Below are 15954 nucleotides of genomic sequence, written 5' to 3'. Positions count from 1 at the left end.
CTATGACCCTTGTCGATACGAGCAGCATGAGGTCGCAGCCACAACGCTCCGAGTGGGTGGAGGACGGCAGTCAGGATGCTTGTCATCCAACAATGGATTTACTGGGTCTAAAAACATTCATGAGGACACAAAACATCCAACTAGCCGGGCGGCAGGCAGTTCTGGCTTAGGATTCGGAACCGCCAGGCACTTTATGTGGAACCACCAGGCATCAAAAGGGAAATCTGAGCCGGTAGAGTTGGACCAAGCCCTGTTCCTGCTGTGGCCAGAGGATGGCTAATTGCATCGAGTGTGCGGCCTCTCTGCTGTGCTGGATTCGGGGTTTCTGGGGGGAGGAAGGATCAGGGAGCACCCTCTGAAGGAGGAATGGCGTGCACAGGGGCTTGGGGATGTGTCATGGGGAGCAGAGGGTGTGTGCTCCTCCTCCCCTGCCCCAGAGTGTGTGTCTGAGAGGCAGGGAGAGCCCTCAAGCGTCTTCTGGCCCAGGCAATGGCAGCCAGGTCCAGCCCACATGCCCCTTTCTGGGCCAGGTCGCCTTGCTCTACAAGTGTACCCTGGACAAGGGACAGGCCTCCGGAAAGCAGCAGCTTGACCCAGGAATGTAGGAAGCAGCGCATGCATGACACACAGGCAGGGAAGCCGAACTTCCACCCAAGCCGTGCTCGTGGTAGCCAGTGCCCGGCTAGGTCAGCACACCTCACAAAGGATGAGGACTGGGCCGGCCGCCAAAGCGAGGCAATAAAGATGATTAAAGGGACGGAAAGTATGTCCTGCGAGGAGCGCGGCTGCAGGGCTGGAGCCAGAGAGGAGGAAAGAACATCCACGCCGTGAAACTCGGGAAAGATTTACATGGAGGGGCAGGGTGGGGGGCGGCCGCCTCCGCGCTCCCCAGAACCCAGGCTTAGAGGAAGGCAGCAGAAATGGAAGAAGAGAATTTTCAGCTGGACTAAGGGCAGACTCGAGGCGTGAATGTTTTGGCCAGTAGGGTCAGACTGCATTTCAGGGTAGCTGTTGCATACCGGCTGAGCCAAAGCTGATCAGGGCTCTCACCCTCGTTCCCTTCCTGGAATCCGTCACTCACAGTCTGGAGCCACCGTGGAGTCCCCAGAGTGACAGAGACTTTCAGGAAAAGAGGAGGCAGCCAGGTAGTTTAAAAACCTCATTCAGCCGGGCGTGGTGGCGCACGCTTGTAATCCCAGCGTTTGGAAGGCTGAGACTGGAGGATCGCAGTTCTTGGACAGCCCCAGCTACTTAGTGAGGCCCTTTGCAAACTAGTGAGACTCTGTTTCAAAATAAAGAATACAAAATAGGAAAGGAGGTGTACTTTGGAGGTCAAATGCCCCAGAGTTCCATCCCCAAACCCACAAAAAAAAAAGAACCTTATTTTTTCTAAAAGTGCCCCCCCCGCCCCCGCAGCAGGGGCATGGTGACACATGCCTGTAATTCTAGTACTTGGGAGGGGGAGACAGGAGGACCACAAGTTTGGGGACAGCCTTAGCAACTTAGAAAGACTTTTAGCAATTCAGTGAGATCCGGTTTCAATATTAAAAAAGAAAATTAAAAGGGCTGGAGGTATAGCTTAGAAGTAGAACGCCCTTGGGTTCACTCTCTAGTACCAAATAAATGAATGAATAAATGAATAAATAAATAAATAAAAGCAGGGTCCAACCTCCACCCCCCAGCCCATCCTTGGAAACCCCTGTGATTCTGGCCCTCAGAGAGAGGCTGTAGAATATCATGAGGCCACCCCTTGCCATCCCAACTGATGAGCCTTACCGATGGCCTTGCTGAATCTGTGTATTTGATTTTTTGATAGTTAAGACTCCTGTGTGGCAGGTTAACCTTCCTAATAGTTTGAGCTTATCCATGTCAAGAAGGGCTTGCATTCCCTGGGCACACCGGGGGCAAAGGAGGGGGTGGTGTCAGGTTTGGTGACAGAGCCAACGTCTGTACCTTGTCTTTGGTCTAGCCCTCTGAGGGGAAGTGGCCAGCTGTGTCCCCCTAGTGTTTCTCTGGCTCCCTTTGGTTGCCTCCCATCTCTGGCCCACTGTCTCCCTGCACTGTGAGGAGTCGGGGTCTGATGGCTGCAAACTCCATGTAGCACGGGCACACAACTGAGCATGACAGTGTGGGGCTCTCCTGAACCTGGTGCAGGGATCCTCAAACTGGGGCCTAGAATCCTGGTCTTCAAAGAAGCCTGCATCCATCTCAGTCCCAGCTGACGCTCTGGGTGTTTCTGTGCACCCTGACTGCCTTTATCTTCCACTTGGGGAAGTCAGAGGTTGCTAGGGACTGGACCATGTAGCAGTGACAGCTCACATCCCAGAGTCAGAGACTGGGTGTGCATCCCAGCTCCTCTACTCACCAGCGGGGATGTTGGCAAGTGACTTTGTATCCTGAAGGTCTGCCCCCGCTTTTGTAGAATGTGACCACTAATGGAGAGGTTTGAAGAAGCTCATTCTTATAAAGCACCCGGGAATGGCTGGCCCACTGCTCAGATTAGAGGGAACCCAGGTGCCTAGCAAGCATTTCCAGGTAGTGTACAGAGGAGATGTCTACAGTGTGGGCTGAGCTCCCCGCCACCCCAGAAGTGTACCAGGTTTGCTTGTAAACCAGGAAGCCTGGCCCCATGCTCCCTCCAGGGTCAGGGCACCGGATCACTTATTCCTTCTCCTGGATCAACTTGGAGATCTCTGTCTCCATGGTCACAACCTCCCCAAGCCCAGCAGGCAGGCCAGGAGAACCCAAGAGATGGTAGCTGCCATCTCTAGGATCTGTACCTCCTTTCTCTTTGGGCTGTTTTGAGGGGTTCTGTGATTAAACTTGAGTTGATGATATCTTTCCTCCATTTTGCAGGAGAAAAAAATTAAGGTTCAAAGATTTTCTCCTTCAGAACATCTTGAAATTTGGAAAACCTAATAAAAGACAACAGATTTTAGACAAAATTATGCATTTTATGATATAAATGTAATAAATGAGTATTCAGTTCATTCCCCTAAAACATAGCATGGCTTTTACTGCTCTGTCCATTGAGAGAGTTGGAGACCTGCTGCTTGGAAGAAAGACTGCTGAGGTGTTGCTCCCCCCCACCCCCCAAAAAAAATAAAGAAACAAAACAAAACAAAACAAAAAAGTTTCTTGCCCAGGGCAGAGGAGCAAATTCACTGCAGGGATGAAGTCCTGACCCACCATCCCCGCTTACCTTGGCATCCTCTGGTGGGTGATAAGGATGTTTTTCAATTCCTACCCCGACTCCTGCCTCCAGCTCTACTTTAAGAAATGCACAAACTGAGGCAGTGAAGAAATGTTGTAGTCTCTGTTGCCTGGGAAACAGGTTCTGGGGTGGAGATGAGCTTTTTAAGGGGTGCCCTTGAGACCTATCTTTATAAGGAAAGGGGAGGGAGGCGGCAGGGTTGGGCAGGAGAAGTCGAGCTGCACCATGGTCTCAGCGGAAAGTTCTGACCCTGCAGGGAGTTCTGCAGTTAGGACTCTTTAGCATTGCCCAAGTGATAGGACAGGCCTTTCTTCAGATGGGGACTGCTGGGGAAGGGGCGTGACCTCAGGATGGGCAACTCTCTTGGCCCAGGGCAGTTTCTGTAGGGGGAGGCAGGAGTGTGCTTCCTTCCTGAAGGGGATGAGGGTAGCCAGTCCTGTAATAAAGCCCCATGGACCTCTCCAAATGGGACTGAGCGAGCTGTCCTGGGTGTTGCATTTTGTCCTTGGAAAGCATGGGCGTGCAAGGCGTGGTACCTGATCTTGAGGCCTGGGGTGGGGCTTGTTCCACTGTGAGCTACGGTGTTGTACTTGCCTGCGCAGCTTCTGGATGCATTAATATGGCAGCTCAGAGAAAGGCGCCATCGTGGACGGCGGTTCTGGAATACATCCTGAAGGAGGTGGTGATTGAATCCCAGCGAGCCTGGCGGAGGATTGAGAAGGGAAATGGAGGGCAAAGGATGAGAGGAGCATGAATTCCACAGTTACACAGGTGCTGGGGCCAGGGATCCCTCCCCTCCCAGAGGCTGCCCCCCATAGCTCCCTGAAAAGAGGCAGACAGGTGGAGCTCACTAGCTGCACTCAGATAAAGAGGGAGAGGCTGAAGCCTGCTGGCTCTGATGATCCCCTGCCTGGGCGTTAGGAGTCTCAATAGACCTGCAGGCTCCAAAGCCCAGCCTCTTAGCAATTAGAGTGGGGTGGCTAATGGAGGCATTAGCGGTCCATCACGTGACGTCCGCCCGTGTGGCCAGGGAGACTAGAGAGCTGTTCTTCAAATTAATTTGCTTCATTAAGTGAGGTCTCAGAATGGTTAATTTACTCCATGTGCAAAGCAGATGGAAAAGATGAAGAGAAGAATACCCCAGCCATCCCAGCTAGTGCCAGACAGCTCTGCTGGGTGAGAGACAGGGCGAGTGTCCCCCTGGGGTACAGAGTGGGGCCAGCCTCTGTCCTACCACCGACCATGACTATGGCTCAGTGTCTTCTAGTTGTAGAACCAGTTTAAAATCTGTCCCTTTCTCTCTTCCTCTGCCAACGCATGCTCAAACCCTCACTATTGACCATCGGATTTGATTTGGCAAGCTCTGTGATATCGTCTTAAGTCACTGATAAAAACATATAGGACTCATGTGGGATTAGTAGGGCTGGGTATGCAACTTTGAAAATATACTACAAATAACTGAATCCTATGCTTCAAAAGATTGAGTTTTGTGACACATGAATTATATCTTAATTTTAAACATTTTTATGAACAAGGTAGGTCTCAGGATGGAATGATGGGGTGAGCCCCTTGAGACTTCTCTTTAATGTTCTTCAAATTAAAGAACATTAATGGGGCTTCCTTAAAAAAATTAATCGATTCCCTTTTAGGGGGCTCCCTTAAAAAAGTTAATCGATTCATTAACCTTTACAAAAAAAGATGCAGATCTGGCCTGGCCATGATTTGGTTTGTGAGCCTGTGTCAGCAACTAGTGACCACTTTTTTTCTTCCAAACAGATGTGTTTGGGAGTCTCTTTGGGAGAGAGAATATCTATATCTCTATATTTTTTTAAAATTGGAACTATATATACATAGTCTTTACAGAGAGTGTGATTGATTGATTGATTGATTGATTGACTGACTGATTATGGAAATCGGCTCATGAGATTGTGGAGGCCAAGACTTCCCACAGTCAGCGCTGCGCTGCAGGCATCACTGTGTGATTCAGTCTGAACCCAAAGGTGGAGAACCAGCAGCTTCAGCGTCTTTAAGATTCTATTCAGGCCCTCAACAGATTCAAAATGTGAATCTCTCCAGGAAACACCCTCAGGGACACACTCGGAAATCATGTCTCACCAGCTATCTGGGCATCCCTTAGTCCAGTCCAGTTGACACCTAAAATATACCATTCCATCCATTTTCCAGGATTCCACAGACAGGGCCAGAGGCCATTTATGACCTTGCATGGAGAATTCTTTTCTCAGAACAAATATTATTGCCCCATCGTCTGGTGAGAAGGAGAGGACTCCAGGCCCAGCCACTGTCCTGTGGCCACCCCCTGGGCCCCAGCACATGTGCCAGCTGAGTCTGCTTTTTCTGGGTCAAGATTTGCTCTCTCCTGGAAGGCAAGCTTGATGTTCAACAGCTCTGCTTTCTTTTACGGGCCCCTTCATTCTCCTCCTCCATTCTATCGGTGGCCTGCGATGTCCTCTGCCTGCTCACATTAAAATACAAATATATCATTTTAGGGTTGTTGCTCCTATGTTTCAGCCTTTCTCCTTGAGACTCTGCCCCAGGCTCAAATGGTCACAACTGATATGGGATCCCCTTCATTCTCTTCAGAATTCATCCTCTTTTTCACATCTGAGCTCCTGGGTGAGGCCTTTGGGGGGGGGGTGCTTCCTAAAACCCCCTCAAGTTACACTTGCCACTCCCCGTCACACCTCAGCATCCTCCATCAGCTGTGAGGTCCTTCATCCCACAGAGGCGACTAAGTCCCCCAGACCTTGCCCAGCAGAAGCTGATCAGGAATTAACCAGTCAGCCCTGCGTGTTTATCCATCAGCTCATTCACACGAGCTGTCTGGTATCCTTTCAGAAATACAATCCATCCAGGCATGGTGGCGCACGCTTGTAATCCCCGCGCTTGGGAGGCGGAGGCAAGAGGATTGCGCTGGTTCGGAGCCAGCCTCGCTGGCTTAAGAGACCCTGTTTCCAAATAAAAAAGTATATATAAAATAGGTCTGGGAGTATAGCCCAGAGGTAGAAGGGCTTCCAGGAACCCCAGTACCACCAAAAAAAAAAAAAAGAAAGAAATACAATCCATCCTCATTATTGCAAAGTCGTGCACTTGCTAAAACGTATGTGTAACACCAAAATCAATACCCATGATGTTCTTGCCATCCTCTGCTGTCGGGCAGAACAGTGAATAATTAGGGTGGACGGTACACAGGATCCCAGCTAAGATCAGAGGCCTTCTGCCTCGACTCTCCTAGAATCAACAAGCATCCTTGTCATGGTCTGTTTAGTGCCACGTCTTCCACACACGTGTGCTCTTTGTTGCTGAATTTGTTGTCTAATGTGGCCCCCAAGAACAGTGCTGAAGCGCTGTGTACCGTCTCTACGCACAGCAAGGCTGCAATGTGCCGTAGAGAGAAAACACGAGTGTTAGATAAGCTTCACTCAGGCAGCAGTTGTAATGCTGCTGGCTGTGAGTTCCATGTTAACAGGTCATCGATAAATATTAAGTTGGAGGCCTATCATCAGAAACACGCAGAAAATGAGGCTGGTGAAAAGATGACCGGAGACCTGCTCCCATATTTCCCCCGGGAATAAGAGTCCAGCATTCACTGATTCGGTATTTGCGGTAGCATTATAGAATGTATCTATCATGAGTAATGAGAATCAGCTGTCCTGCTCTTTAAACCAGGGTAGGGAGATACCAAAGATGACGGAGTGGGTGGTGAGTGATGGGGTTGTGGGCCTGAGCGATGTGTCTCGTTTGTGTGGTGGTGGGAGTAGAGTGGGGAGGTTAAGAGGGACCTGGGGGATGCCTCCTCCCTCCTCCCATGGCCCTGCTCAGTCTCACTGCGCCTGCCTGTGCTTCATTCGTACCATCTTGAGATGGCATCATCTCTGAAGCCCTCGCAGACAGCTCAGCCCCGGAGTGACTGTCACTGCCATCCTGTCACCGGGAGCTCAGGGACCGCGAGACAGATCCATGCTCACATTGCCCACGGTTTCTCTTTCTATCCCAGCAAGGAAATTGCCCTCATTAAGTCCCTGCTAAAGATAGATAAGAAAATGGGACAGGCAAACCCCCACCTGGCAGGCAGCCCTGTCAGATTCTGAGCAAAATGAGTCAGATAGGAATTATTTTTAGGCTCCTCTCCTCCTCCTCCCTCACGCCCACCCCCAAGCAGGCTCTGTTGGAAAGGAGAGTGGCTCATTTCTTCATGCCACGTGTCCAGGTCCACGTTGCATGGAAGCGGAGCCACGGACACAGCTAGAGAAGACCCTGGGCTTTGTGCAAGTTGTGAAGGTCCTCATAATCCTGTGTGTAGCACAGCCACCTCCTGGCGCTCCTGAGCAGAGCAAGTGACAACCCTATCCAGGCTCCCGCCAGCAATGAGCCTTCTCCAGGGCCCCTTTCCTGCCCCTCTTTCCCGGTGCATGCTCTGAGCTCAGGACCGGCTCTCAGCACCACACTCCGTGAAAATGCAAGGCCACGGGGATGCTCGCCCATGAGAGGGCCAGGGTATCTCCGGCCCAGGAGCCACATCCACATTGAGGCCATTTAGGCACCAAGGTGGCCTGCTGTGCATTTTGGCAGAGCCCCTCGGTGCCAGCTCTGAGCACCAGCAGCAGGCGTCTCTCAGCTCTGGGAGCTGAGCATCACTCTTGGTCATTTGCTGTCATCCCCTTTTCTCAGCTGTCAGATTTTATTCAGAGCCTGTAAGCACCAAAGGGTCAAGGAAGGCAACTGAAGAGAAGACAGGGATGCAGGCATGGGGGCCTGCTGAACAGGACACTGGCCATAGATTAATGCCATCCTCACGTTGTCTGTGCCCAGAACAGGACAGAGAATGGACACAGGAGGAACCAGCCAGCGAGGTGGTTTAATCACTTCATCTCGTGGGTCTTCATCTTTTTCTGAAACGCTGAGCCTTTGTGGATTGGCTCACAAGTGCTAATCCCCAACCTTTCCGTCTCCCCTGAAGGCCCAAATGCCTGGGCCTCTAGCACCAAGTCCACACCGCCTCCCACGGGTACAGGGTGTATGATGCGTAGTCCAGCCCTGAGCGAGGCTCACCAGGCTTCAAGGCCACCTCACAGCCCAGTACAGTGGCACACGCCTATAATTCCAGTACTTGGGAGGCTGAGACAGGAAGATTACAGGTTCAAGGCCAATCACATCAACTTAGTGAGAGCCTTGGCAACTTAGTAAGACCCTGTTTCAATATTTTTTTAAAAGTACAATTAGGGTCTCGTTCAGAGATAGAACACCCCTGGATTCAATCCCAATACCAAAAAGAAACACACACACACACAAACACACACACACACACACACACACACACACACACAACCTGGTCATCTCTCAGCAGCCAGGGGCTCTGGGAAAAATAAGGACCCTCACCAAAGGCTTTCTTTTTTTGGTCTCCAAGGACAAGGTTAGATTGCATTTGAGGGCAGGTATATGGGAAGCCCGACTCTCTAAGAACACACTCAGGAAACATGAGTACCCTCTTTTTCCTCCAAGGACCCCTGCCCCAGCCTGTGTGCAGAGGAAAATAAAAGGACCCTGGACCAGGAGCTGCAGAGTCTGGGGTTCCATCCATGCGCCTGGCCCAGAGCAATTCCCTTGTGCTATGGGAGTATAGCAAGCCCTCGGCCTCTTCAGACCAGCCGGGAAGTGCAGTGTACTTCCGGGGACTCATACATAGAACACTCCTTTGAGCCTTAAACAACTCTTAATTCATATGCTCTTCCCAACATCTCAAGGAAGGATATGGTATGTGGGGAGATCTGGCCTCCTGCCTGAAACTTCCCCTCCTGGTCCTTCACTGCCTTCTACATAGACCCCTGATAAACCGACCACCCGGCTGACTCATATGCATGGGGTGTTCAAGATAGCCTGGTCCTCTTGGAAAGTAGGGCCTGCTCTTTTCAAATGGGTAAGGGGAAGGCTACTGCATAATTCAAAGGAATGAATGAATGAATGAATGAATGAATGAATGAATGATGAGACTTCAAACCAGACCCCATCAAATTGGGTCGTCCATTATCTTTCTCCTATAGTAGGTAGATCGTGACCGTAGACTCCTTCCCTCAGCTCGATGATTCATGAGTAGAAGTATTAGGGAAGTTCCTGCAGTGGCCAGAGAATTCCCAGGTTGTTCCTGGTGAGAGGCTGGGGGAGGGTGGCTGCGTTCCCAGGGAGCAGGCAGCTCTCAGGAGAGGGCCTCCTCCAGTTGCCGGCTCCCCCGGTCCCAGGAGGAGACCCCAGAGCACAAGGGAGCCTTCCACTCACTGAGGCTCCCCAACGGTGGCGGAGCACAGGTTTTAAATACACCAAGGAGCCTTCCTGCCTGGGTCAGCATATACCCTGAGCTCCGCGAGTTATTTCTGAGTCTTCCCAGTAACTTAATTTTAGCCATTGATTCCGGTGTGTGTGTTTGGGGAAGCCAAGGTGGCTGTGTTATGATTCGGAGTATTTTGAGGCCCTGGTTTCCAGAAGTGATGCAGGGGCTCAATTAGGCAAGATGCTGGCAAACAAATGAAATAGTTCAGAAAGACAGACAGGCACTTGGGTCCCCAGAGGCGATGGCTGTGTGCGGCACCCAAGGGAGAGGCTTTCCTGGGTGCCGGCAGGGGTCTCCTGGGTGCCAGCAGCGTTTTCCCCCTGAAGTGACAGCTTCTGACACCTGCTCTCAGTGCACCTGCAGGGATCTGACTGCCCTTCAAAATGTGGGTGGGCGGGGAGTGTGAATATAGGCCTGTGATCCCAGTACCTGCGAGGCTGAGACAGGAGGATCGCAGATTTGAGGCCTGCCTCAGCAACATAGTGAGATCCTGTTTCAAAATAAAAATAAGAAGAGCTGGGGGTATAGCTTGATGGTAGAATACCCCTGGATTCAACCACCAGTACTAAAAACTATGTATATTTTTTGAGAAGCTGGATGAAGCCACCATTCTTTCACAGTGGGCCTGGACAGACAGCCCAGCTCTGGGAGCAGACAGACCCAGACTAAGGGCAGGCTCTGTGGTCCCTGTTATAGGTAAACACTCAAGTTCACCAGTTTTAGGGGAGCTTAAAAGTCCCCGGTACCAGCTCATTAGCAGCATAGAGGTTTCTGAAAACAGTTTGTAAGCTTTCAAAGAGGCCTTGGTAGGGGCTACAGGGCACCCACCACCAGCCCCCATGATCCCTGTGGACACAGCCTGCTCTACCTGCCCACATCTCCCTCCCAGAACAGCCCCAACTGGCTGGCCTCTCTGTCCAGGACGCCCTCGCCCTGGCTGACCCAGCTCCCCCTGCCCCCTTCCCACTGCCCTCAGTGTTCATCTGTTCCCTAGTCCTCTCCCCTCCTCCCCGTACTCAGGTCAGCCCAGGCCGAGGGAGGTTTCACCGCTGCCTGGCTCACCTGGAGCAGGTATGGCAGCTGAGGTTTGGGGTGGGCAGGAGGCCCAAGAGCAGACAGGTCACCCACCCTTTGTGTCTGGGAGGGCGGGTCCCTGCATTTCTGAGTCACCTCTCCAGGTGACAGAAGAGCCCAGAACAAAAAAAGGTCCTCGCCAGCACTGCCTGCATTGACCCCTCCCTCAGGAACCCCACTGCCCTTCAGCTGACTTCAAACTGTCTTTCAACTTCCAAGGGGGAGGGTTTGGGGGACAAAGGATCTAGTTTCAGGTTTTCCCTTGTTGGGCTGACACTAAACTCAGAAAAGGTCATGTGTGTGGAGTCAAAACAGATGAGAAATGTTTTTAGAAAGAAGATCTACAACACTGGGCCGCGCGTGCCTTTGGCCTGGTGGCCCCAGTGGCCCCAGCAAGCACAAGTACCAGCTCTGCATGGCAGGTTGCCAATGGCCCAGCCTTGATCGCCTTGAGCAGGAAACCCCATGCCTTTGAACCTGAGCCGCAGCCGTGGTGCAGAGGCCAGGTGCGGGTACAAGGGGACAGGCAGAGCACAGGGTCTGGCTTTGTCTCATATTCCAGAGGGCTGAGATGCTCGGGAAGAAGTGAGATGGGGAACGTAGCCATTAGGACCCTCTAGGCAGAGCCACCATCGGGCCCGCCGCCCCTCTGAGGACATGGGTCTGTCTCGGGCCCCTTGCCTGCCGGTTCTGGGGTGTTTTGACTGTGCTTCCTACAAAGAACAGAGGACAACCACCTGCCTCCTCACCCACCCCACTGACAAGAATGAGAGTGAGCCCCTCCCCCATGCCAGTGGCCCCAGATTCACCACTCCTGCATCTTTCTTGTGAACTGGGATGCCCATGGTTGATCTGGTCACACTGGGTAATCCAGAAAGGTCCCTGCCTTTTCACACCAACCAGCATTGAGAGTTCAGAAAATGACCTGGTTTCCTCACCCTGAGAAGCTCCTGAGAGTGGGAGGTTAGGTAGGACTGGATGGCATAACTTTTAAAGGCAGCTGCTAGCTCCTGAAAGCCTAAAGGCATCTCATGTGGCTCAAACATCCATTTTGCTGGTACCTTCATTGCCTGGAAGTCACATAACCTGAGCCATCGCAGGGCCCACGTTCCAGCCAAGTGTGTAGGTGGCCCCTTGAGCCTGCTGTGTCATCTAGACTTGATTTGAGTCTTGTTACTAGAGGTGTAGCCTCCAGGCATCGCTTCACCCGATGGAGGCATGTATCTCATCTCTAATATAGCACATCTTCTTTGTGTCTTTGCTTGGTAGTTCAAGGCAGGCTAACATGCCAAGGGCTACACAAACATAGGAAGTTAGTGCCTGGGTTTGTGTTTGTATTATACACGTGTCTGTTTTTGTAGTTGTGTGTAAGCATGTCTGTATATGTGTGCGACTGCTTTAGAAGCTCTGCCAGTCATCATTGCCAATGAGAATTTGCTGGAAATAGAGGTTGGTCTGGATGTTTGTATTGGTCAACTATTGCTGCATAACAAATTATCCCACAACTTAGTCCTAAAACAACAAACATGGATAATCTCACACAATTCCCAGTGGTTAAGAGTCTAGAAAGAGCTGAACTGGATGTTTTTGGCTCAGGATCTTTCTTTGAAATCATAGTCAGCCGGAGACTCACCTGGAGTTGGACAGACCGCCACACCTGAAGATCCACTTCCAAGCTCATGCATCAGGTCGTAGGTCCCAGTTCCTCACTAGATGTTGGTCTCAAGGTGGGCCTCTTTATAGACATGCTTATGACTGCAGCTAACTCCTCCAAGAGAGGAACCCAAGAGAGGAACAGATGGGAAGACAGGCAGATCGACACCCAAATGGAAGATGCAGTGTTTTTTACAACCTAATCTTAGAAATGACACGCCATCACTTCTACCATATTCTGTTGGAAACAGTCTAACCTTGGTACAGTGCGAGAGGAAGCTCTCCAAGGGTGTGAATACCAGGAGGTGAGGGTCGTCGGGGACTGTCTTGAAGGCTGGCCAGCACAGCCCACCTGCTTGCCCCCAGTGACTTCCCTCTCTCCATGCAGAATGTCCCTGCCCCTCCCACCATCTCATATGACGATAGCATCAGCTCAGAGTCCAGAGCCTCATCATCTAAATCCTGCTCAGATGCAGATGAGGCTCTTCAATATAGTTCCTCAAGTTGAGTTTCTTTCTGATCTGTAGGCCAGTAACTCAAGGGGATATATTAGAGCATGTGTGCAGCTTACACACAACACACACACACACACACACACACACACACACACACACATACACACCACTTGTGGATCAGACAGAGAGTGACTGCCATCAAGAAGGGAGGAAGTAAGTAGTTCATAAAGTCCTACATCCACAGCAGTTCTGAAATCCAGCCAGGCAAACACCAGAAATGCCTTAAGAAGAACTCAGCCCCACCCTGCCCAGGAGTTCCCCTGCGTGGCTCTGTCTCCACCCTCCTCTGCTTTCAGGTCTCTTCTGTGATTACAACCAAGTCATGGGCCCAGTGAGTCTTCTGTCACCTGGTTCTGCCTCGGAGTCACCCTCCCTGTCTAGGAAGGGCACTGGGTATTTGCATCTGGGTGGTTTACTCAGATAGCTTCCTGCCAGTAGATTTTGGGGGGTCCAACAGCTTCTTTTCGTTCTGTAGTCCAGCCCCTTCCAGTCCAAGTTGCTCATGTTTCCACTGACATAATTCTTTGAAAAACTTTGTAGGTCTTCTGTGAATACTAGTGGGTTCTGTGGCACTAAATGAAAGCCTCTTCGAAACCATCTCTTCCCTGCCTTGGGCTTCTGTGGAGGGATGATGCCCTTCAGCCTCTCAGAAGCTTCCGCGTTTGAGGAGATCTGAGAGTCGCACCTTTACAGTCTTTGCGGACGTTTTTGTCTGACTGAATAATACTCCGAGGTACCACCTTTGATCTTTCTAAGAGCTGGGCAAAGAATGTCACATCCACACCCTCCCCCTTGTCTTTGGACCATACTTTCATGAGAGCGCCTGGATTTGATCTTTACTCAGAAGTCATTTCCTGATTTTAGCATCGTCTGCCATCTGGAAAGTCTGGGGATTTCAAAACTAGCAGGTTCTTCTTTTAACTTGTCTCTCTCCTTTCACATTTGTACAATACCCAGCAAGGAGAAACCAGGCTGGTACTTCCAACACTGGCTGGAAATCACTAGGCAAAGTCATACAAGTATTCTCTTCTTTCTGCCTCAATGCAGGGGACATCGTTGCTGCTGCAGAGCAGGAATCCCCTCCTCCTGTTCCTGTGACTTGCTGCTGGCTTCCTTTGAAGCCCTCACCAGTAGTCACCTCGGACCATCTTTCTGCTTACCGTGTCTGTATGGCACTTGGGGTTTTCACTAACACTCACCTGCAAAGCCTTCCCATTCCTGCTGATTCCCAGGCCCAAAGCCACACTCACATTTTGGATTTTGCTGTGGCAACACTCTTCTTCCAAGCACCCAAAGCCGTACTGGTTATCTTATGCTGTGTAACAAGTTAGCCCCAGATCCACAGTTGACATACAAGTATTTATTATCTAGCCCAGTTTCAGGAGCCCAGAAGGACTTTAGCTGGGTGGCTGTGGTTTTCTCGTGACCCTAGAGTCACACTGTTGGCTGGGACCGCTATCATCCGAAGGCTTGGTTCAGATGTGTCTAGATGGCCCACTTGCACATTAACTGAAGTGGTTGTTGGCAGGCCTGGCTTCTCTTTGGCTGTTGGCTAGAGGCTTCATTTTCTTGCAGTTGGGCATCTCTGTAGGATGCTCGGGACAGTGAGGGAACAGAGAGAGCCACACAGAGACAGATAGAGATGGAAGGAAAGAGGGGTCTCTTGTAACCTTATCTCAAAGGCAACATGCCATCCTTTCGCCATATTGCACTGATTCCACAAACTAACCTTGGATGAGCCAGGAAGGGACTAAACAAGGGGTAAGTGCCAGGGGATGAGGGCGATAGGTGGTCACCTTGATCTCTTTAGAGTCCACTCCCATATAATTATGCTTTTTTTCTAACTTTAAATGATCTAGGGAGAGCCAACCAACAGCTTTGAACAGGTTGAAGATTTTTATGTTTGCCCTTTTTTCTGGTTCAACTTCAAATCCTTCCAAGAACGTCCTGCTTGTCCTGTTCTCTGCTGTCAACTCCCCCACCCCGCTGTCCACAGCGCTCTCTATGATGGAGCATGAGCGAGGACTTTTCCTCCCTGGGGAAGGTTCCCAGCCAGTGGACGAGCTGCGGAACATATTTGTCCCCTGGGGCCCAGAGATGGTTCCAGGAAGAGGGAACTTTCCAAGCTGTGAGTATGTGCGCGTGTGTGCACACACGCTTTCCTTATTCTTTTTTTTTTGGGGGGGGGGGTGGTACTGGGGTTCCTGGAAACCCTTCTACCTCCGGGTTACACTCCCAGACCTATTTTTATACTTTTTTATTTGGAAACAGGGTCTCTTAAGCCAGCACAGGTGCGGCTGGCTTCGAACCTGAGCGATCCTCCTGTCTCCGCCTCCCAAGCGCGGGGATTACAAGCATGCGCCACCACGCCCGCACACGCTTTCCTTTAAGCTCTATAACCTCAATGATTATGAAAAGTTGGGCATATTAGAAGCATCTGAAATATTGGAATCTTTCAGACCCTGACAGGGAAGACTTCCATGGGTGGGTGGAAAAACATTCAAAAATTAATAACACAAATGAAGATGTCCTGACAGCCTTTCACTGAGCGCCCACAGTGGGCCTGGAAGGCGCACAGGAGTGCCAGCATCCCCATTGTGAGGGTCCCTAAATGAGACCCAGAAAGGCTCAGTGACTTCCTCAAGGCCTTGCAGAGCCCTCTGGACATCCAAGGCCCTTTTCACAGGGTTCCAGAACATTGGCCCTGTGCAGGGAGACACGCACTTTTTTTTTTTTTTTTTTTTTTTTTGGTGGTGGTGGTGGTGCTGGGCATTATTCTACTTCTGAGCTACACATCCCCTAGCCTGATTTTGTATTTTTTATTTTGAAACAGGATCGCACAAAGTTGCAGAGGGCCCTCACTAAGTAGATGAGGCTGGCCACGAGCCCAGATCCTCCAATCTCAGCCTCCCAAGTACTGGGATTACAAGTGTGCGCCACCACGCCCAGCCAGACATGCGCTTCTTTGCGTGCCTTTAGAGGCAGTGACAATCTGGAGTGATGTGCCTCTCTGGGTGGGTGGTTGCGCCTACGATGGAAAACCAGATATGGGAGGGTTCAGAGTTTGGGAAGAGGAAAGAAGGAGCCCTTCAGAACCAGAAGTGTTTGGGCAGGCTTGTGAAAGATTGTGAGCTACACAGAGTGCTGGGCAATGG

The 15954-nt window shown here is 51.0% G+C and overlaps 1 protein-coding gene across 5 annotated transcripts in view; it reads left to right on the top strand.

Moving 5' to 3' along the window:
• Positions 1-15954, top strand: part of CTIF (cap binding complex dependent translation initiation factor) — a gene marked incomplete at both ends in the record, with an annotated part of 236827 nt that overhangs the window by 82219 nt on the left and 138654 nt on the right. The gene's annotated exons all lie outside the window — the stretch shown is intronic.

The sequence above is a fragment of the Muscardinus avellanarius genome, assembly GCF_963383645.1.
Source record: "Muscardinus avellanarius genome assembly, chromosome: 17".
NCBI lineage: Eukaryota > Metazoa > Chordata > Mammalia > Rodentia > Gliridae > Muscardinus > Muscardinus avellanarius.
The sequence above is the reverse complement of the archived record's forward strand: the minus strand, read 5'-3'. Positions and strand labels throughout refer to the sequence as shown.